The sequence below is a fragment of the Eptesicus fuscus genome, chromosome 6 (assembly GCF_027574615.1).
Source record: "Eptesicus fuscus isolate TK198812 chromosome 6, DD_ASM_mEF_20220401, whole genome shotgun sequence".
Classification (NCBI taxonomy): domain Eukaryota; kingdom Metazoa; phylum Chordata; class Mammalia; order Chiroptera; family Vespertilionidae; genus Eptesicus; species Eptesicus fuscus.
The window spans coordinates 85,150,115-85,173,450 of record NC_072478.1 but is presented as its reverse complement, the minus strand read 5'-3'; the positions used below and the strand labels follow the sequence as shown (position 1 = coordinate 85,173,450).

Here is a 23,336-nt window from a genome sequence, read left to right as displayed (position 1 = left end):
AAAATGCAGACAATATAATGTTCATCATTTAAAATGAAGGATGTAGCATTTATATGCAGAACATATTATAGTAAAAGTGTGCCAATATTTAAGTAGCAGTATGATGGGGGTGGAACACTATTTTTCTATGTTTTATTCATTGATTGTGTACAATTTTTTAATAATAGAAAAATAAACTCTTTAAATGGAAAAAAATTCAGATAATAGGAGACAGAATTATTCCCTATTGGAGAAATTCTCTATTTAGTAAGAGGCTCAATAGAGATGGTTTCTTTTACTCTTAGGATAGACTGTATCTTAGCTAATCTAAGCCTTAATCTAAGTTCCAATTTCTTTGGTTGCTTGTGATTAACACAATAGTTGAGCTTTTGTCAAAGCTGCTTCCCTTGCAATCTCTCTTATCCCATTACTGAAGCTTTTAATTCATTTGTCATATCATAATGCTTCAACTGACAAAATTGCACATATACAGATGTCATAGCCAACTGTTGCAAGTTTCTGGGATCCTAATTATATAGATGAAAGCTTGCATTACATGCAAATGGATTGAAACCCTTCGTGAAAAGAAGAATGAAAAAAATATGCTGTATTAAAAATATCTTTAACACAGTCCTTAGTAGAAAAAAACAGGAATTGAATCTGAGATTAAATTATACCATTCAACTGTAGTACAAGATCTCAGTCTCAGATTTGAAAGGATCTGTCCACACATCTCCTCATCCAGAAACAACAACCTTTTTAAACTACTCTGTTATTTCAAACCTAAATGGATACATAAGTGTTATGCTTTCTTTATATTGTTGGAGAGCATATTCTAACAAAAGATAAAGTTAATCTCAGAAAAATGTCAATCCAACCAGTATATTAATTCCAACTACACATAAATATTTGGGATTCCATTGAATGAGGTGAATCCAACTTTTTGCTTCTTTTTAAGGTTAACCAAGAAGCATCAACCAACAATACCCTCTTTACTTTGATCATAACAGCAAAACATTCCAGATATTTTATGCAGACAGAGTTGAAGTCCAAACTTCAGTTCTTACATTCCTCAAATTACTTTAAAAGATGAATAAACAGCGAGTATGTTGTTTTGGTAACCCAAGAGATTTCTAATCAGGTATACAAGTGTTTTTGCCAAAATTTAGCATTCTTCCTTCCCTCAGGTCAGGAATTATTTTTCCTACTCACAATTGTTCAAAGTCATCTTCACTCATTTATAGATTAAGGATAAGCCTACTATATTCAAGTTTTAATAGCACATTGGGTCAAAAACAGAGAATATTATAGGGCAATGGCTATAGCATGGTTTAAAAGCATAGGCCTAGGGGTCAAAGCCCATGGATTTCAGTCCAGCTTTTCCACTTACAAACTGGGTGACCTTAGGCAAGCATCCTAACCTCTTTGAGACTCCTGCCTTCATTCATAAAATAAGGATAACAATAGTACCTCCCTTCAAGGAACATTATGTGACTAAATGAATTAACACATGGGAAGTGCTTGCAGTGTTGCCTGGTACCTTGTGTGTTAATAGAGTGTTAGCTGTACTTATCATCACCAACCTTTGTGCACAGCTCCAGGAAATTCTTTGGAGATGATTACACCCGCCCTTCCAGATAATATGGTAGGACTGATAATTAATCTCTCTGGTTCATTTAAGTGAACATCTGGTCAAGTTTTCATTCCAAAACAATATCAGTTGGAATGACCTAGCCAGACCATGACTAAATAAGGCAAACATTCCCTAATTCTACTGTATTGCTGACCAAAAAAAATTTTTTTACCCTCTGCTAAGTGCCAGAGACAATGTTAAGGCAGGGTGGAAATTCATTTCATTTTACAGACAAGGGAGTGTTTAAGCTAAATACGTAATTCCAACTACAAATATCTGAATACAATATTTCTTTAAAAAGCAAATACAACACCATTCATATTCTCTAGGAACCTATCCACCTAATCCTGATTATTTGTGTGATAATTTCTCCCCCATAGAGAGAAAAGTAGGAGCCAATAGAACTAATTTACCAATGGCAGTCTTCAGCAAAGTGGCATGCTGCTCTGAAAAATATAACCCCTTGTCCACAAAACCTGATGCCCCATGGATTCTAAAAACAGCACAGCCTTCTTTACTCCTTAAGAGTAATAGTAGAGATAAAGGTATCTTTGAGGTTGTCTCTTGTTCAAATGCCACCTTTTAGACAGGAGATAATCTATTTCAGGTCATGTGACAAGTTTAAAACAAAAGTGGGACCTAGCTCCTAAGACTGTCTTTGCACACTATTCCTACGCTTCCCCAAACTCCAATTATGGGGGGGAATTTGGCACATTAACTTCCAGAGAGCTATCAGTGTCAATTTCCTTCTTCCATTGTCTATTTGCAAACTGAAACCAAAGTTATTTCCATCCTGATCATCTGGATACCATATGTAGCATACTTGGCACTTTAACAAATAAACACGTTGTGAGCGTGCCGAAAAAATGTCAGTAAGTGATCCACAATACATTGCACCTGGGATGATGGATTATTGAAGACTCAGGATGGGGAGGCCGGGCTAATGTTTTATAGGGAACACTTCATTTACTGCTCACAAGAACCTTATTATATAGTTAATAATGATTGCACTCTTTAACAGATGAAAAAAATTGAGGCTTAGCAAAGTTAAGTCAATTGCCTAAAGTCACAAAGGTGAATATCATAGTCTAGTCATTCATACACTTTGGTGATCTCATCCCCAAGCCGACTGGTAAACCTTTTTTCTAATTGGGGGTTATCACTGCCATCCACAGATCTATCACTGTCTAATTGTTCCATTTCTGGCTTTAAGGTTCACATGAGTGCATCCAAGTTTTGTCGACCTGATGCTGTTTTTTCCAGTGTTCTAGTTATTTAACAAACACTTATACAATAGTTCGGTGCCAGGCATTGTTCTAAGCAATCTATATATACACTGAGTGGCCAGATTATTATGATCTCTGAACGCATAATAATCTGGCCACTCAGTGTATATCCTAAATAATAAAAGGCTAATATGCAAATTGTCCCCTCAACCAGGAGTTCGACCAGCAGGCAGGCCGGCCCACCACCCATGTCCCCTCCCCATGGCCAGGCTGGCCGGACCCCACCCATGCACCAATTCATGCACCGGGCCTCTAACACACACACACACACACACACACACACACACACACACACACACATACAGACACACACACACACACACTGAGTGGCCAGATTATTATGCGTTCAGAGATCATAATAATCTGGCCACTCAGTGTATCACATATATATTTAATCTTTACCACAACTCAATCAGGTAAAAATTAATGTCCTCATTTTATAGATAAGGAATGAAGGCATTTGTGTAACTTGCCCAAGGTCATGTAGCTAGTAAATGACATACTCTACCACAAAAGTAATATTATTTGATATTGTACCTTTTTTCACTTTTTTTTTTTAAGAGCATATTTTTAAAAGAAAACTTAATGGAGAAGTATTTTTATAGGAGGAAGATAGGGTCATCTCAGATTTCTCCTCATATCTGTTACACAATAAAATTCATGCCAGTAAATTTGGAGATCTAATTGGCTTTACTAAGCAATTCATGAATCTGGTGGTATCCCATCCAGCAACTAGAAGTACATGCCGATAAGTTATACAAAATGGAAGCTTTGCCTGATGGGCGTGGCTCAGTGGTTGAGCATCAACCTATGACCAGGAGGTTACGGTTTGATTCCTGGTCAGGGCACATGCCCAGGTTACGGGCTTGATCGCCATCCGGGGAGTGGGGGCCTGCAGGAGGCAGCTGATCAATGATTCTCTCTATCATCATTGCTGTTTCTATCTCTCTCTCCCTCTCCCTTCCTCTCTGAAATCAATAAAAAAAATTTTTTTTAAATGGAAAGTTTTTTAAATAGAAAGAGATTGGGACTAAGAATTTATAAAAGTGGGTTATTTCAGGCAATGACATCTTCCCTTAGGGACAGGCAAGGGATCTCATCAGGCAGATTACCTCACTAGTGTTGAGCAGGACATTCCAGACTGATGGTTGTAAAATTTTACTCCTGGGAAAGGCAAAACTGCAATTAGATTAGGTATTAAGTTTTGGCTTGGTGATATGGCTTAGCAAAAGTGACTCCATTTTGGCCAGTTTCTTTTCTTTTTTTTTTTTTTAACATCTCCCATACCATGCTAACCTTGGGGTATGCCAAGGATCACAATCTGAAAATTACTGCTTTGGAATGTGCTTGAATAATTTTTTCTTCCTCAGTTTTTTCACATAATTGTTACCTGTTTTCAACCCAAAGGAATTGTGTTGCCACAAGTAACGGATGATTACTCTGCCATTAAAAGGGATTATTATAAGGACTATGTAATAACATGGCAAGGCAGCTATAATGTAATAAGTTGGAAAAAATGAACAATTTTGCATGCATTGTATGATTATAGCTATATAAAAGTCTATATGCCTATATTCTTTGAATGCCTGAGTAACAGCAGTAGAATCATGGGTGATTTTTTTTTTCTTTTTCAAATTTCATCTGAAGCTATTTAGCATCTAAAGTAAAACACCCTGACAGTGTCGGGCCATGGGCTGGAGCTGGTGCCCCCCTGCCCTCCCCGCTGCTCCCACTCACCCTCCTAGGAGCAGCCCTGGGCCCGCCCACCCACGTCCAGATTTTTAGAAAATACAATGTCTAATGGTTATGAAGACCACATGGCCAAATCTGTAGGGATGACATTGGGAGAAAAAATTTAATCGTCATCTACCTTCCTCCAAACGTGACCCTGGATAAGTTGTGCAGTCTCGTTAGCAGTATTGGTGAAGTCGAATCTGTAAAACTTCTCCGTACAAAGTTGCAGGACACAGCTTGGGCTATGGCTTTGTGAACTACGTGACTACAAAGGAAGCAGAGAAAGCAATAAACACACTGAACCGCCTGTGGCTCCAGTCCAAAACCATTAGGTGTCATACGCTCAGTGGTTGAGCATCGACTATGAACCAGGAGATTACAGTTCATTGTATGATTACCTATAATAATAAAAGTGTAATATGCTAATTAGACCGGACATCCCTCTGGATGACCTTCCCAATGAAGCTGGGCTGCGAGAGAAGCCTGGGTCCAAGGTGCCAGAGGGAAGCCGGTGCTGGCAGCCAGGGGAAGTAAGGCCTACTCTTGCATGAATTTTGTGCATCAGGCCTCTAGTATCTATTCTATATAAAAGGTCAACAGAGGTCAACAAAGACACCAACTTGTACATCAGCGGGCTCCCCAGGACCATGATCCAGAAGGACATGAAGGACACGTTCTCTCGATTCAGGCGAATCATCAACTCCTGGGTCCTGGTGGACGAGATGAAAGGTTTGTCTAGAGGTGGGGCGTTTATCCGGTTTGACAAACAGTCTGAAGCAGAAGAGGCAGTGGCCAGTTTCAATGGTCATAAACCCCCAGGTTCCTCTAAGCCCATTGCAGTGAAGTCCGCAGCCAATCCCAACCAGGACAAACACGTGGCACTGCTCTCCCAGCTGTACCGCTCGCCACCTAGATGGTTCGGAGACCCTGTGCATCACAGGCACAGAGATTCAGGATCTCCCTATGGGCGTAGGTCACCTGAGTGGGCTGTGGTGTCAGTGTTCCTGGCAATGGGTCTTCCGGTTGGTGCATCAACCTTGGGCAAGATGCCTCTGAGGGAATCCTCTGGCATATGTTGGCCCCTCTGGTACAATCACCAACGTGAAAGTGAGACTCAACTTGGACACCAACAATTGCAAAGGTTTTATGACCATGACAAACTATGAAGAACTTGCGATAGCCATAGCAAGTCTGAAAGGCTACCGCCTGGTAGACAAAATCCTACAGGTTTCCTTCAAAACCATCTGTTCCCACAGATAACTCACTTTTTGTGCAGAATAGATAATTCAGAGTGAAGAAGTTGAAGCTTTTGTATTAGTGTACAACTCATTTTGCGCCAGTGTTCACAAGTGTTTGTCTTAGTCTAAATGCGAAGTGAAAAGGTTTCTATACTCTGAGACGCAACTATCATGTTCAAATGTTTGAAATCCCACAATGTTAGACCAACTTTGTTTCCTTAGTTATTTCCTTTAAAATATACATTAAACAGAAATCTAAGTAGACTGAGTTGACTAACCAGTCCCTCAGGATGGTTTAACTTCTAAGACTGTCTAACACCCATTTCATTTGGTGTCTCCACAAACTTGAAAAAAAGAAATGACCTTTTAGTTTTCATGTTGAAACTAAGGATGTTAGGTGCTGAGTGTGTATTTTCTTAATTGCTTCAACATTTAAAAAATATATATATTTTTTTATTGATTTCAGAGAAGAAGGAAGAGGAAGAGAGAGATAGAAACATCAATGATGAGAGAGAATCATTGATGGGCTGCCTCCTGCATGCCCCACACTGGGGCTAGAGCCTGCAACTTGGACATGTGCCCTGACTGGGAATCTCCTGGTTCATAGTCAATGCTCAACCACTGAGCCACACTGGTAGGGCAACTGCTTCAACATTTTAAGAGATTTCTGCTTTGGTTGACATGAAATTGTTTCCCAAGCAGGTCCCATTCCCACCCCCTGGTCACTCAGTCCTGGGTTCTGCCAAGTGGTCCTGGCAGAGGCCGTGGGCCACCTCCAGGAAGGGAGGAGGGCACATGCAGGCCAGGCCTTCCAGAGGAGAGCACAATGTTTCCCAATCCCAGACGTCAATGGGAATGTACCAAAGAGTTCATGGGAACTCCATATATTCCCGAGTCAGATGTAAGCCCCAGGCACGCCTGAAGATGGGTTGCTTCTCTGACATTATGAGTTCCTAGCCACACATTGCATGTGCAGTGCCCCACACATCAGATATTATTATTCACGGTCATTTCTTCAGTTTCCAAAAGCATTTAACATAGCTCAAATGCATAAGGTAGTTCTATTTTTAATAATGCATAAACATTTGAGCATTGTATTTCTCGCATCCCTTCTCGTGAGTGCTAGACTTTTTTCTATTTTAATTGGATTTTGTTTTGAAACTTTGCTTTCATATGAACACTAAGCAGAAAAGTACTTACTTCTTGCCAATTATCTATTGACAGAAAAAACACACAAATTTAATTATATCCATACATATGGGAATTCCACATACAAAAGAAGTTCAGAGACAGAAAGTTAAAATTATAAGTGTATATAAGGCATTTTTTAAAAAATATATTTTATTGATTTTTTACAGAGAGGAAAGGGATAGAGAGCTAGAAACATTGATGAGAGAGAAACATCGACCAGCTGCCTCCTGCACACCCCCACCGGGGATGTGCCCGCAACCAATGTACATGCCCTTGACCGGAATCAAACCTGGGACCTTTCAGTCCGCAGATGACCGGAATCGAACCTGGGACCTTTCAGTCCGCAGACCGACACTCTATCCACTGAGCCAAAAACGGTTTTAGCTATAAGGCATTTTGAGCTAAGGATGAGGTAAGGTGCCCTGAGGCTGCAGAGGGAAGGAAGTTCACTGTGGGATGATAAGAAGAGCAAATGTTCAGTAATTGTTCAGTAATTAACAGTTTGCCCTGCCATATAGATAAGTTAAAAAAGTTATCTCTGATAATCTCTTATCATGGGCAGGCCCCTAATTTAAATTCTAGGTTGTTAAGCTAGGTACAGAAGTTTCTCTGGAGCCTACATAGGGTCTTGGTTGTCATTAGCTCAAAACAATTCCCATACCACAGAGGCACATCTTGGCATGACTTGTTCTGAACCCCTACACCAGAAATTCTCCAGAGTTCAGTTTCCCATCTCTCCCTCAATGGGAGATCATCTAGTCTAAATGTAGCCCTCAGATTTCTCAGAGCCACATGGGTAACTGATGTTTCAGTCCTGAGGTCTTGGACAAAGGTCAGGTTTTTCAAAAGAGGATGCACCTTGGAAATTTAAAGTTTATAACAGGTTCTCTTCTCGAAGAAGACATTTGTTTTTCTTTTTAAAAACAGTTCAACATTGCCCTAGCTGGTTTGGCTCAATGGATAGAGCGTCAGCCTGCGGACTGAAAGGTCCCAGGTTCGATTCCAGCCAAGGGCACATGCCTGGGTTGTGGGCTCAATCCCCAGTAAGGGGTATGCAAGAGGCAGCCAATCAATGATTCTCTCTCATCATTGATGTTTCTATCTCTCCCTCTCCCTTCCTCTCTAAAATCAATAAAATATATTAAAAATAGTTCAACATTGAAGATATTGTGAAAATTAGAAAAAGAAAATGTTATATTGATTGCATTTTCCATTTGAAACCAATGGAAACAATTCTACTTAGAGCCTACCTGGTTTTCAGAATTTCCTAAACCTGTCTGGTTATCAGAACAAACTGGGAAGCTTTTGGAAATTATAGGTGCTTGGGCTGGCAGGAGATTATGACTCGGTATACAAGGGATGGGTCCTCTCTGGTTTGTGTAAGCGAAGATCTATAACTAGGCCACAAACAACAACAACAAAACCATCCTAGGGTGACAAGCTGTTCTGATTTTAGCACTAGAATCTCTATATCCCAGAAAACTCTTCAGTCCCGGGCAAACAGGGACAGTTGGTCATCCTAAATCATTTTTCCAGACTCCTAACCAAACCTAAGAGGTTGGGACTAAGAAGTTAAAAGAGTGGATTATTTCAGGCAAAACCTTCAATTTTGTGCAACTAATTTAGAGCCCTTGCCAGATGGGATGCTGCCAGATTCATGAATTGCTCAATAAAGCCAATTAGATCTTCAAATTTACTTGGTTGATTTTTTTTTTAACAACTTGAATCTCTTTTAGTCATGATGCTATCACAGAGAAATGAAAACTAGAAAGAATGCAGTGAAATCTTGAAATGAACAAGTCATATCTTTGCTGGAATGTTGAAACGACTTTGATTTTTAAGCCTCTAACTTCCCAAATGTTTCTCTTTTCCATTGAGCATTTTGTTTAAGATCATATGATAGGGAGTCTTAGCTGTTAGGACTCCAACCTAAAATGCCTCTTAGGAACAGGCCAAAAGAATGACGATTTCATCCAACATGTAGGTCCAATCCTCAGACATCATGGATAAACATCGTCTTTATTTTTGTTTCTTCTTTTTTCAACTTTCCAATGGTAAGATAATCAACTCAGACATTAACAAGAAGGCTCTCGTTCAAAGTTTGGACTGGAATTAAAGTGTTTGGGTCATTTGGTCCATCTGTTGACGTTGGAATGGGGTAGGGTGTAATTCTTGCATTGTATTACCTTCTAAGGTATCGGATAAGAGCTCTTGAGCATTAACGATGGGAGGAGTGCTGTTTATTATCAGAGATTTATTCTATTATGGGGAGCACACATTGAACCATGAGCGGCAACACAACGTAAAGCACGCTTCTTACAAATGTAGTGAAAAGTGACTTTTTGCCCTTTCTGCATCAAATCATAGTGTGGGGGCAAAAACTGACCAAATAGTAATCTTTCAATCATTGTTCCAAATAAAACTCTGTTGTTTTCCCAGTAAAAATAAAACATTGTTATTTTTACCTTTCTCAACTCTGTGTTAAGGGGAAAGAAATTACATGGACGTTCTAAAAGATATGATTTCATAACAAGTCCTTTTGACATTCATCCTCAGTGCAGAATCTTGGGTAAAGTTGGCTTATAACATTTTAATAGCTTTGGCTATGCTTTCAAGTATCTTATTTACTTTAACAATAGGCTTTCTAACCAGGATCACAGAGCAAGTAATCTATTGTTAAACCAGCCTGTCATCCTAGCTGAGGCCAAGAAAAATCAAGAGATGGTGATGATTTGGAGAAGCTGAGGTGACTGGTGTGCAGGCGGCAGGCAGTATTGGGTAGTGGCTTAGCATACTGGCTCTGGAAGCAAACTGGTTTTCCCTCTGACTAGCTCTGTAATAACAGTCCTCATTTGTAAAATGGAATAATAATACTGACCCCATAGAGCAGTGGTTCTCAACCTTTCTAATGCCGCGACCCTTGAATACAGTTCCTCATGTTGTGGTGACCCCCAACCGTAAAATTATTTTCGTTGCTACTTCATAACTGTAATTTTTCTACTGTTAATGAATCGTAATGTAAATATCTGTGTTTTCCAGTGGTCTTAGGCGACCCTGCTAGTGGTTCTCAACCTGTGGGTCGCGTCCCAGAGGTTGAGAACTGCTGCTGTAGAGCCTTAGACCATTGGCTGCTATAGAGCCTCAACCTGTGGGACGCGACCCACAGGTTGAGAACCGCTAGCAGGGTCGCCTAAGACCATCGGAAAACACAGATATTTACATTACGATTCATTAACAGTAGAAAAATTACAGTTATGAAGTAGCAATGAAAATAATTTTACGGTTGGGGGTCACCACAACATGAGGAACTGTATTAAAGAGTCGCGGCATTAGAAAGGTTGAGAACCACTGCCATAGAGCTTTTCTGTGGCTGGAATGAAAGAAACAAAGCATCTATCTAGCACATGTGAGATGTGAGGTGGTGTAATTCTCTCTCATGTTCCAACCACATGGGATATATTTGTTCCTTAAAGGAGCTACATGCTCAGTTGCAAGTATAGGCCTTCACAGATGCCATCTCACCTGCAGGAAGCTCCTCTGGACTTTCACCTTACTAAATCGTATCGTTCTTCCAGCCTCAGTTATTCAGGTAGGCCTTCTCCAGCTGCCTAAAGCACAGGCTGGTCACAACACCTTCCTGAACGTTCCCTTTATTTGTCAGAACTGGCAGATAATAAGCGCTTAACACATGATATTTGTTTACTGACATCATTCTTATTTAGAAACTTAGTGTCATCAACCAAATAAATGGGGGGAAAGATAGCTTTACAAAATAAGGTGTTTGTAGCCAATGGATTCTCCTACCTCTTGTTGTCAGTAACCAGATTACAATAGAAGGCATCATGCATCATTTGCCAAATTTCAGTAATTCCCATATATATCTAATACTTATGCTATTTTCCCAGAATTTTTTTTATAATGGCTCACTTTTGTGCTTAGATTAATTTGTTCTGAGGAAATATTAAATCACAACCTTAAAGAGAAACCAGTCCTTGGGAACCACTAATCTATTGCATCTCTCTCCTTTTCTGTATCAGAAACTGAGGCCTAGAGGAGGGAAGCAAATTTCCTACAGTCTTTTCTAAGTACTGTATACATCAAAGGCCACCAATGGCAGTCATTCAGATCTCCCACTTCTTAGCCTGCATTCTTTGCCATATTTCATGTCATCTCATTGTGAGTTTCATTCCAGGCAGTTTCAGTTGGGTTGAGACATTTGGAAGGAACTAACAGAATAATCCATGCTTATTTGTGATAATTGATCAAACTGACTGAGGCATCACACTGGTGATAGCTGTCTGTATCAGAAAATAATGCCCTAATCCAAAAGCATAATTTACATTTCAAAACCATGTCAGATGAGTGACATCTTTACTATCTCTTAAGAGCCACTCTAATAGCTTCTACCTACTCTACAATCAAAAACAGTGAAGTCAATGAGAACAAATTTCATCATTGCAATGGAAAAGCTGTATTGTAATGGAAACGCACCTTCTCCTTTATAAAACAGCCTTATTGAGATTAATTCTCATACAATTAAAGTATGTTTTTAGTGTATTCACAGGGTCGTGCAACCATCACCACAAAATAATTTAAAACAGTGGGGTTTTGTTTTGCCTCTAAAAGAAACTAGTATCTATTACCAATCCCCATCACCCTTGCTTCACATGTCCTAGTCTCCTCACCCAAAGTAATCACTAATCTACTTAAGCTACTTTCTGTCTCTTTAGATTTGCCTATCATGGACAATTTCATAAAAGTGGAACCATACGATATATGGTCCTCTGTGGCTGTCTTCTAGCACTTCGCATAAGGTTTTCAAGGTTAATCATGTTGTAGGATGTGTCAGTACTTCATTGTTTTTTGTAGCTGAGCAATATTCTATTGTTATTCATTAGTTAATGGACATTGGGGTTGTTTGTACTTTATGGTTATTATGAATAATGCCGCTATGAATATTCACTTACAAGTTCTCACGTGAATGTATGTTTTCATTTCTCTTGGGTTTAATACCTAGAAGTGAAATATCTGGGTCATATGGTAATTCCACATAAAGTTACTGTTTTGTCTGCTTAAAATCTTTGACTCCTCCGTAACAGTCTTTCCTCTCTCCCTTCTATTTTGCTGTATAATTCCTTCCACTTTGGCTACCGTCTTGGTGAAACTGTTAGTCACCTCATTAAGACCTCCCCTGGCCAAGGAGTTGAGCACGTGGTCCAAGTCCTACCAATCAGATGCTCTCTCTCTGGAATTTGATTCTTTAGCTGAGGAACAGTGAGGCAGAAAGGAGTGGGAACTCATTCATCACTGCCCATTGATTTTCTACCATGTACATCTCAGAGTTACACTTATACTTCAACTTTTTCTTTAAATATTCAATTATACCATATCCTTCCAAAAGATTCTCTGATTTTGTTTTTCCTTAAGCAGATCAAAGTTAGCTTTGTAGCTTGCATGCACCTTTAGCCACATTTTAAATACCTTCTTTGAATAAATAAAAATGCATGCCTCTTTGTTACCCAAAACTGGTCTTTCTGTTGATGCTCTAATTTAATCAACTCACATCTTCTTCTCCCCCTACCCCATCCTCAGTCCATTATCCAAGAGGAAAAGGAAAAACACCCTTCATTATAAGCTCTGATCTCAAAAATGAGGAATTCAAGCAAGTCCCTGAATTCACCCTGTGTCCCAAAGACAAAGATGCAAACACCCAGAGCCGCCAGCAATAGTTCTTTCTTGGTTATGTTATAATCTGAGGCTTTTACAGATCATGGTCCCTGCTCTTTCATGTATATAAAAAGGATGTAGTTAAAACAAATTAAAGGCCTACATGCCTTCATTCTGTATTAACCCACAGACCCACAGAAGGGTTCTCAAACTCAGAAATCAGATCCTGAACTACCGTCTTTCTAACAGTGAAAGACAAAATACACAGGACAATTAAAGAGATGATTTTATTCAGGCTGTTGCAATAAGAAAAATGTCCATTAATGAAGGACATCTCAAATAAAAATATGGGGACCTGTGGTTTTATAAAGGGAAGTAGACGGGAATCATGAGGCAAAGTAGAGGCAGGGCTTAACTGAGTCATCCAGGAAGGGTGGTTTTGTGGTTAGCTCTTTCCTGAAGCAGTAAAGCTTGGGAAATTTATTTCTGGGAGCAAAATGCTTACATAAAATTAGGTCTTTCCTTCCTTCCTTCCTTCCTTCCTTCCTTTCCTTCCTTCCCTTCCTTCCTTCCTTCCTTCCTTCCTTCTCCTTCCTTTTCCTTCGCTCCCTGTTTCCCTCCTTCTCTCCCTCCCTTCCTTCTTCTTTCCACACTTTTGCTCATTCAGGAAATATATATTGAGTATCTATTTTTATGCTGGGACCATGGCTCTGGGTTTAAGAGAGGATCCTGCTGTCAAGGGTCCTTGTGAAAGGAGACAGAGCTTAGGAGGTGATCTGCGTAGGCTGAGGGAGCACTTGGTTTTGAGGCAGACTCTTCCTCTTACTGCCTCTTCTCATCATTCCCATTGCACGGCCCCTCCCTTTCCTTGGTCTCTGTGCCTTGGATCAAGATGCCCCTCTGTCTGGATAGCACTTCTACATTTTCCTACCACCTCCAGGCCAATATAAATACCTTTTCCTCCAAGGAATTTTTCTATATTTCAAATGAAGTTACCTGAGATAACTGTGGGAGGCTTTAATGGTCTCTACCAAGGTTATGGCATTTTTAAATAGAGATGGTCCACTTTTCTTCATTTTATGTAAAGAGTTATCTTTAAGCAGCTTCAGGACAGCCTCCAGTCCCCAGTCCCCTCTGCCAGCTAGATTGTCTCCTATAAATACCTGTAGAAGTTCTAACAGGTTCCCAGAGATGAATGAATCTCTCCTTCCCTTATTTATATTCTTTAACAATCTACCTTATTGAAATTATTTATAAATTTCTGCTCTGGTAGTTTGTAAGATGTTTTTTATTCATTTGTCTATCTCCCCAAATGCCTTTTATACCTATCATGTGTAATTTTCCTGCGTTTAAGGAGCAGGAGTGAAGTGTAAGCATTATAGGGAAGATTCTGTGCTTCATTGGAAAACTACATTGTCCAGAACACAGCCTTCCATTGCTATCTTCCTCCGATTCTATGGGAGCTACAATTCTGTAGGCTGTGAATAATTGATAGCAATGTAAAATCATTTTTGTCTATAGATGCGCAAATTCTATACATTGGAGATTCCACTGTGGAAGAGTCCAGGTTTGCCTCCACTTCACATTCATTTCAACATCCCTGATACATAAATGTCTTTTGTTGTTATTGTTGTTTAACACATCTCTAATTTCCTCATGGAGTTGATAAAATCTTTGACCCGTGTTCATACTTATACCTATATGAAGTCATGGTTTTACTTATTTTTCAAAGTTATATTTTAACAAGGTTGGATTACATTAAATCACTCAGAGCATCAAGGAGCACTGAGGAAATTCCTGATAGGCATGGCTTCAGGGGAAATAGAGCGTAATAGTTAAGAATATCGGATTTGCAGTAGACTCTGTGAGTTCAAGTTCTACCCAGATCTACTACTTTTTTCCTCCCTAAGACCTGTGACCTTGAGCATGCTACTTATCCTCTCTGTGCCTCCGTGGAGACAATAGTACTTATTTTATAGAGTTGTTCTAAGGACTTCATGAGCTCGTCAAACAATGTGTGGCATCTGGTAAGTGCTCAGTAAATGCCAGCTTTTACTATTATTAATTAATAAGGAAATATGTAAGTAAATTCTGTGTCCCACTTTAAATCTTAGCAGGTTGGAGACAGAAAGCAAACTTTTCCCGATCACATGTCTCAAGTATTCACAGCCACAGTCCCATTTATAGAAAGACAAGTGGAGATGATAGAAAGAGGTAGAACCAAGTTCACTTGAGGTATTATTCTGCAGTCTTGTCCCACTTTGCAAATAAAGCATTTAAACGTTTGCCCTGGGATTTTCAAACCAAGGCCTCTAATTGGCAGACAAGGGGTCATTCCTGTTTCTCTGTCACTATTAGACACCACCTCCCCCCTCCCCCGCTCCCGCCCCCTGCCCGTGCCCACTTTCCCAGGATTTCTTACAAATCTCCCCTCTGACTCAAAATAGAAAATGGGGCTAAGGCACAGCTAGCAGGGTCATTTCTACCTTAGGGCACCCATTTTCAAGGTATCAATTTATAATCCCATTCTAGCCAATTCCTGCTGGAGTATTTTCTGAGACATTTTGGGGCCCTTTATGACCTTATGTTATTCCACCTCCCTTTGTGGCCAGATGAAGCTCCTTTCTGGGTATCTGTGATTGACTGTCTGGGAGATAACAATAAAAAAGAGGACAAAAAAGCAAGAAATGTTAGAGGTAGAAAAAGGAAGTGTCAGACTGACCCAGGACGCCGGTTGAGAGAAGCAGTCTTTGCACACACATGGCGATTTGTGAACTCCACTCAGGGGAAGCAATTACATCTCAGGGAAACAGCCACAGTGCTTGGGGTGTTTTTGTTGCTGTTTTACTGTGTGTTTTTTTTTTTTTATTTTGTTTTGAGGGAAAGGGCTTTTTTTCTGCTTTTGTTTTGTCTATAGCAGAACAACATTTTAAAAAGATGTTGATACATAGTTTAGCTTTAAATTGGTTTTCTGCCAATTTCTTTTTAAAAAAACACGTTTGTATTGATTTCAGAGAGGAAGGAAGAGGGAGAGAGAGATAGAAACATCAATGATAAGAGAGAATCATTGATTGGCTGCCCTCTGCACACCCCCCATTGGGGATCAAGCCCGCAACCCAGGCATGTGCCCCTGACGGGAATCAAACCTGGACCCTTCAGTCCACAGGATGACTCTCTATCCACTGAGCCAAATCAGCTAGGGCATCTACCAATTTCTTTGAATTCACTTTGAATCTGGTTTTCTACTATGGGGCCCATCTCCATAGCTAAACCATATTTGCCCATAGTATCAAGTTTCTTAATTATGAATTCATGGAACCTTTTAGAGGTCAAGATAGGTAAATATTTAAAACATATGTCTTTTTTTTCATTGACTTTTAATTAATTAATTAATTAATTTATTTATTTATTTATTTTTATCCTCACCCCAGGGGATATGCTTATTGATTTTATTTTTTATTTCATTTATTTATTTTTTAAAATCTTTATTGTTGAAAGTATTACATATGTCCCCTTTTTCTCCCATTGACCCCTTATAGCCCACCCCCAACTCCTACCCCAGGCCTCCACCACCCTATTGTCTGTGACCATGGGCTATGCATATATAAAGCATATATATCTTGATTCTTCTGGGAACCTTACTTTTGTTAGATATTTAAAAGGATCAAGAGGAACCCAAATTTAAGACTCATTGCTCTGGAGGATTTTCAAAAGTAGAATAAGTTTATCGTTTCTTCCGGTCAGCAGGCAATAGGAACATGCAAGTGAAGAAGAGCTTTGACTCAGCCTTTGTTCCATCTTTGCTCCACGGCCAGCATGTGACGTGAATGAATGTGTCATTCAGGGAGGGAGAGAGTGATTGCAAGACACCACACAGTGTGTGATCATTGCAATTTCACAGAATAACACAAGACCACTTTTAAAAATCCTGGCCTCTTTTGTGCCATAAAAAATAAAAAAGAGAGAGAGGGAGGGAGAAATGGGTTCATCTTTTCTTTGGAGAAGTAAGCCTCCAAGGTCAACTGGTTAAGGGATGTAGACCAAGTTCATTTAGTGTTAGATAATATTCTGATTATTTAGAATGTTTGGAGGGATTTGTTCTCTGATGAGGCTGGAAAGTCACCACTTTAAGGCTGTCAATGACTCATCACAAAGGTCAAGAGGGAAAATCTATCCTCCCCAGTACAGCATAAATGGTTGGATTCATTCTCCCAGCTTTCAAACCTGCTTTTGAAATGTAAAAGGCATAAAGCAGAGTGGGGTGGGGGGAGGGGTGTCCATTTATTGTCCAGTTTGACTCCTCTGTGACAGCACCATTTTTTAAATCATGTATTTAGCAAACCTCAAAAAAGATGGTTGCTTTTGACCAATGAATTCCATACTTACAAATTGTTTACCTCTGAACACTTCCATAAAATTGCTAGGGCTAGACCATGGCTGATGATAGCTCAAAGAAGTTCTCCAAGTTATTCTAATATGTAGCCAGAACTGAGAATCACTGGTTAGAGTCAGAAAAATCTGGACTTTAAACACCATTTTCCTATAAATCACTTTAGACTCAAAGCCTATTTCCTTATCTATAAGGTGGGAACATGCAACAAATATTATATTAGATTTCAATAAATATGGAAAAAGAAAAAAAGGGCACAGTCAAAATTATATGTAAATCTTTCTCCATTGTACAACAGACACTCGGCCCCACAAAGAGTTATAAAAGTGACAAATGTCTAATCACCATATTCAAATGCAATGACTTTAAAATAACTATGTTTTCTTTTAAGGTGATTAATTCTGACCAAACGTTTTTCCCTCTTTGAGTGAATAATAATAATTAATTTACAGTAAGTAGGCAATTCACATTCTCCTCACACTCAGAGATTTCCTGGCTCTAACCAATGCAAAGGATCAAGCCATCTTGGCTGGCTGCCTATTCATCCAGCAGATTATTCTTCTTTACAAACAGACCCGGCCACAGCAAGACCAATTCATGCCCAGCTGCGACAATTGTCCTTATCACCATACATCCTATGGGGATGTTCCTCAATTTCTGCCACATGTCCTGTGTCTCCTTTTGTAGTGGTCCAAGAAACTTTTTTTAAAAAAATATTTTAAATATATTTTTATTGATTTCAGAGAGGAAGGGAGAGAGCAATAGAAACATCACTGATGAGAGAGAATCATTGATCGGCTGCTTCCTGCATGCCCCACACTGGGGACTGAGCCCACAACCTGGAATCAAACTGTGACCTCCTGGTTCCTAGATCAAGCCACACAAAGCTGGGCTAAGAAACCCCTTTTTTAGTGCTTTTTCTGTGCCACTCCATTTGTGCTATATTTTACATATATTATTGTATTCCACCCTCATAATAGCTTTGTGAATCAAGTGTACTATCTCCATTTTACAGATGAGGGAATAGGCTTAGAGAGGTTTTAAACTTGCCCATGGGCACAAAGCTGATATTTAACATCTGGATTTGAATTCAAGTCTGTCTGGCTCTTAACCATTACACTAAATTCCTTCTTGACCCACCCAGCTTCTGTCCTTTGTTCTTGCTCAAATCAGAGAACAAATAAAGTATCCTTCTCAGAAAAACGAAATTTAGGATTTCTCTTACTATAATAGCTAACATTAATTGAGAGCTTAACTGGCACCAGATAGATATATTATGTGCCTTCTTCTTTCCTTTGAACTACCTCTTCTAGACTTTCCATATACATATTTTTATTTAACTAATGAAATATTTTACATGTTGAAAATTATGTCTATGTACTTACAAACACATATAATGCCTACTTGGTTTACCACACTCTTTGTTCTTCCCCTCTGCTCATAGGAAACTATTTACAGTGCTAGGAACCAGTGAAGCTATCTCTTGCCTCTGGTCTTTTGTATGTCATCTTCTTTACACTGTGCTCCTGCAACACCACTTTTCTTCTCGGTTTCTCTTACCCTTCAAAGATGGCGTTATGCGGCCCATGTCTGAGCTGATCCTATGTGATAGGGTATATATTTAGGATATATTTTCAGTTGCTATTTACTAGTATTTGTTGGTCTTCTCCATGAAGTTGGGAGTACATATACCACAATGACTGAGACATCAGCTATGCATAGCAAAGTGCTTACATATGGAAGACCCATGGGATTTTTTTAAATAGGGGAATTAACTGCTATTTCTATAACCCACACTAAACCACGTAGGCTATACCTCATCTCATATTTGCAATCCCTACCTTGCCAACCTCTGTGAAGTGGAACTAAAAGCTGTTTGGTACAAAATTGCAGGAACATGGAGAACTATTTGACTTAGTCAATGACTTTCTCTTTTTCTGTTTCAAGTATTAACTTTTCCTAGCCATCCTCAACCCTTACCTTTCACAGACATAGAAGCATTCGCTAAATTATCAGTTTGCTTCAGATTTAGAAACAGGAATAGGGAGCAGTTGGATTCATTAATTTGCTTACCACAGTCCAGAGTTTTGGTCCTTCTTGACACATGCCACAAAATTTCAGCTCGTTGTAATTAATGTAAAAATTTAAAGCAGAGTGTTTTGGTTAAAAAACTATGAAGTCAAAACAGGATGATATACCATAGGGACTATGCACAGAATCATTCTCTTGACCACAAAACTGTAAGTATTTGTTTCCCTAAAGAATCAAAGCATACACTTCATAGAAAAACAAAACAAAACAACAACAACAAAAAACCACAACATCATCTAAAACTGGTTTAAGCATTCTAGTGTGTTAGGAAAAAACCCCAAATTATGTGACTTGCAATCAATTGTCCAAGCCATCTTGTTTAAGACTGCTTTGTTCCCATTGCCTTCAGGTTACTAGCTTCTGCTTAGTCTTGCATATAGACATGGTAATCATTAGAGAAATTCTGCTTGCAGCTTAAGAAGATAAGGGCAGTATGTATTGTTTATCAAAGATTGGCATGAACCTCATAACCAGACTCACATCAACTAGCACAATCTTCCTAGGACCCCCCTGGTGCTCACATGTTTGTAGTGGTCCATCACCTCTTGCCCCTCCCATTTTGCCTTCCCTTGGCATAAAAGAAGCCTGAACTCTATACTTCCATAGGATGGATTTGAGGTACCACTAGGGCTCCTATCTTATTGGTTGACACCTTCTTGATCAATAAACCGTACCTTACTCCTAAACCTGACATTTTGAGATTTTTGTTTTGTTTTTGTGTCTGTGTGTGTGTGTTTTACTTTTTGAAGCACCGGGCACACAGACTTATACTAGTAACATTGCTATTTAAAACAGGGAATTCTGAGAGTTGTAAGAATTTGCTCTTTGAAGGATCCATCAGTTAGTCTGCATTCAGGTGTGTAAATTGCTTTTGAGAAGACCTGTGGGTTATGGTGCTGAAAGAACAGTTCCTACAGAAGCGCCTTTACCTACACCAGGAGAGACCTGGGAATCCTAAGTCAAGAAATATCAGCAACACATCACAGAAAAAGAGTTTCAATAGAGATGGTCTCAGAGACACCAGAGAACACTGTTTCTGAGAATGTGCCCTGGCTGAGAACCACTTGCTGCAGAAATACCTGATAGAGGCATCTTCATAGGTAGATTTCTTGAATATGTTCAGACTCTTGATATCTACTATCCAACTGCCCCCTAAAAAATGCTGCACTTCCATTTTTTAATTTTTTGAGCAAGCTACATACTGTTTTCCATAGTGGCTGCACCAGTCTGCATTCCCATCAACGAGACCTGAACAAAGGACCCAGCTAACCTGTACCCAAATTCTTGCTTCCCAGAAACTGAGATAATACATTTGTGTTAAGCTGCTAAATTTGTAGGAATTTGTTTTACAAAAACAGAAAACTAATCCACTCACATAGAGAGAATGATAACCTTTCTTCAGGTGCCTGCATGTATTGTTTGATCTTGTATTTCACAGCCCACCCCACCCTCAGTGTGGCTGAAGCTTGCTCATCTCCCCAGTCACAGCTCTAAGCTTTCTGCTCTGCTGTTTAATCGCTGGCTATACCTAGAGATTTAACCTACTCAGCAAGGGATGAGCAGTCTATATACTAATAGCTGGAGGTGTTCTCACTGTCAGGAGAATGTGTATCTATGGACGCATGGAAGTCTTAAGGAATAGAACAGAGGTCCTAAACATGATCTCAGACAGCAATATGAAGACAGGAGAAGTTTGGGCTGAGGGCAGAGGCAGAAGTGATTGTTACATCTGAGATCAAACCCGGGCACTCAGGGTTGTAGGTAAGGTTAGTATTACAAAGCAGCTATAACCCAGGGTACGCTTATTTTCCTAATCAAAAAGTTTCTCCCCTGCCATTCATGCTCCCCCATAGGCAAGCCCTGTCCAGTCTTCCTGGCCTCATCCATTACTGCCCTGCACGCATTGTGCTCTCCAGCAAGCAGGATTGCTCACTGCTCTCCCCCGTTTCTCATGCTGCCAGGAATGACCTCACCCAACTTCCCCTTTAAGACATGTGGTTTGCTTTTCAGAAGCCTTCACTGATCTGTACTTTTCTTTTCCTTAGTGACACTATTACAGGCCTAGCAGCATTATATTTGAATATTTGTCTTATCATCAGATATACTAGAATTTTGGAAAGGATACTTAAAGATATACAGAAATGTTATATTTCTTAAAAAATTGGGACTGCCTTCCCTATGGGAAGTTTTTATGTATGTCTTGTCTTGTATGAATTAAGGATTTCTCAGGATCCAGATGTAAAAAGCACTGGTAGTAATCCAAATAATGAAATTAATCATCATTATATTTTAAGATTATATTTTAATCACAGGTTATTGAATTTTTAAATAAGTAATTATGGCTTGCCAGCCACTGTCAAAAATTATATCCATAACAATGAATAATCTAGCTAACAATATTACACCTTTATTGTATTTTGTTATGAATAATTCCCAAGTTCTACATCTACCAGACTTACCACAATGCTATAGACATGTGGTAAATCTTATCCAGGTTTAACTCACTCAAATATTTTAGTTTGATAATTAATTTTTAATTAAAATTCAACCATAAAATAAATTATTATGTTAAAAATAAAATACTTTACCAGGTAATTCATCTACTATAATTTTTTCCTGGTATATAACCTTAGATATTCTTTTGAAAACCTTCCTAATTTATGTATTTAATAAATTATGATTTTGAGAATTTTAGAGTAGCCCATATTGATAATCTCTAGTTATTCCTAGAAATGATCAATTTTATTGCCAAAGACTGTAATATGTAATTTATAGATATAAATTTTATAGCCAAAAATTCCTTTCTGATACAACTAATGATTTTGTAGTATATTACTTGAGCATATGCTAATATTTATATACTAAAGGCTTGGTGCATGAATTCATGCATGGGTGGGGTCCCTCAGCCTGGCTGGTGATCGGGCCAATCAGGGCCATCTTGCTCAGTCCAGGGGAAGGGACAGTGGGAGGTTGGCCGGCTGCTGGAGGTTGGCTGGCCACAAGAGGTTGGCTGTAGGAGTACACTGACCACCTGGGGGCAGCTGCTGCATTGAGCATCTGCCCTCTTGTGGTCAGTGCATGTCATAGCAACCAGTTGACTGGTCGTTTGGTTGACCGGTCATAATGGTCACTTAGGCTTTTATATATAGATATGAACACATATATTTTATTATTAATTTTTAGAGAGAGAAAGGGAGAGGGAGAGATAGAGAGAGAAATGTCAACGTAAGAGAGAAACATCAATTAGCTGTGTCCTGCATCCACCCCAACTGGGAATCAAACCTGCAACCTGAGTATGTGCTCTGAACCAGGAATTGAACTGGTGACCTTCATCGCACAGGACAATGCTTAACCAACTGAGCCACGCCACCCAGGGCAGAGCATATACTAATACTATTTTTTTAAATAAGAAATAAACACTTTAGCAAGTTAACATTGTACTTTCAATGTTACAATTCCTAGTGACAACCAACATGAAAAATTATTAAACAAGTTGTTAGATATTATATAGTCAACACTGAGAAAATTGTAATATGGATCTGCTTTAAAATACCAATCTTTAAAAACATTCATCCGTATCAAAATATTTTAGTGTATTTTTATATAACAAGTTTTTTTTTCATTGTGTAAAGTTTTACATATGTCTCCTTTCCCCCAATTGATACCCCCCACCCCATAATAAGTTTTACATACACATATGACTACACCTTTGATCTAGGATACCTCTAGGAAACATCTGAGAGGTTCAGGATTGGAATTGTAGGTGATCTGACTTGATTTCCCAAAATATGTCTTTGTTTTGGCCATGCCTAAGACTAATTAGTAATCATTAGTTATATGCTGCATACAGTTCTATCTACCACTGAAAAACAAAAATCCTGGATACCATTCATTCAAAATGTAGTTTTTTTGTTTACCTCTTGGGTCACAGAAATTGAGGTGAGGATCTGAAGATAATAAAACATTTCTAGAGAACAGTTACAGCATGGTGTGCAAAATCTCACTTTTATTTTTTCCAACACCACAGCTTTTTATTCCCATTTTGTTGATGAGGAACAGAAATAGAGAGTTCATGCAATCCCTCCGAATTCACTCAGCCAGGGGGTCACCCACAGTTGTAGTCCAGA

The 23,336-nt window shown here is 39.1% G+C and overlaps 1 pseudogene; it reads left to right on the top strand.

Moving 5' to 3' along the window:
• Positions 1 to 4,691: 4,691 nt before the first annotated feature.
• On the top strand, positions 4,692 to 5,892 carry LOC103285315 (ELAV-like protein 1; annotated as a pseudogene).
• The last annotated feature ends 17,444 nt before the right edge of the window (positions 5,893 to 23,336 follow it).